Source organism: Eumetopias jubatus, unplaced genomic scaffold, assembly GCF_037043125.1.
Source record: "Eumetopias jubatus isolate StellerSeaLion01/CBP00866 unplaced genomic scaffold, mEumJub1_p1.0 scaffold_7, whole genome shotgun sequence".
NCBI lineage: Eukaryota > Metazoa > Chordata > Mammalia > Carnivora > Otariidae > Eumetopias > Eumetopias jubatus.
The window spans coordinates 89,255,253-89,256,603 of record NW_028274813.1 but is presented as its reverse complement, the minus strand read 5'-3'; positions in this window follow the sequence as shown (position 1 = coordinate 89,256,603).

Below are 1,351 nucleotides of genomic sequence, written 5' to 3'. Positions count from 1 at the left end.
ACCCTATGGTTCCCGCAGGTGTCACATTACCCGAGAAACCTCATTTGACTTCACATTATCACTGTTTCATCCTTAGGAAAGCAGGAGTGGAATGTTTATCATGGCAAAGGATGTAATGCTGCTATTTGGGTGGATTGTTGGACAATTAATCGTTCTAGGTTGTTTTCACGATTTTTTAAAAGTCTTTTCAGGTGCTGGTTGAAAAACATTTACAACTGGCACTCGGTAAATGATGTGCTATACTGAAAACACTTGACATATTTTAGTACTTCTATCATTCTCATGAATAAGGCACAAAATGCACAGATTCAGGTAAACTCACATGTAATATTTACAGTATATTGTCATTACCTGCATGACTTAAAAGAAAATTCTCATATAACACAACATAGACAACATGATTGCACCACTGTTCGGTTTTCAGAGACTCTCTCTGTTAGGCCAATTAGAAATCCTTTCACATCTCCTTCTTTTGTCTTCTGTTTTGTTTTGTTCTTTTATCTTGGGGGTAGGAGGAGTTAAAGGGAGAGAAATTATACTACACAGGAGAAACTAAACAACATCAAAATAAAACCTTATTAGTGTGTCCAAGGTTAAATACAGTGAGTCAGGTTTGGATTCACAGTGGACAGGTAAATTTTACTACTGAATACTGGTGGATAAATCAAGGATACCTCTTAACATCTCTATCTCCTTAAGCTAGCAAGACTGTAATAGAAGTTTTAATGAATAGCAGCACAAAATTACTTAGAACTCTTACATTCTGGCATTGGGGACCATGAGAGTCAAGTGAATCATTTTGATGGTCAAATCAGCCTTGATTTTATTTGTTTCTTTTCTCAAAGCTGAGCCCAATGGACTGCTGTGGGAAGAAGTTATTGTCTCTTGTTCAGTCATGCTCAATGTAAACAAGTCCATAGCACAGAAAGATGCAATGGGCACCAAAACAAATCCTAGTGGGTAGAGAACACACACACACACACTCACACACACATATGCACGAATGCACACACACACGCACGCACACACACGCACACACACCGCAGTTCACTGGTGGCATGAAAAAAATGCCACACTTGAAAAAAATGCTACAGTTTGGGTCAAAGAATGAATTTTCAGCAAATCGTTTGGTAATCTACAAGTTCATTTCTTTGAGACATTACCATTATTTTTTGACATTTGTGCAAGAGGCAAGGTGAATGCATACAATTAAAATGTTCACATTTAATGGGAAGACCACACATAACGGTAGTCTAAGTTGAACCCATTTTCAAGTATTTGCTCAGAGATTCTTCTGAGTACTGTATCAGCTTTCTCTGCTGGTAGGGTAGCCCCTGGGAGCTACACATCT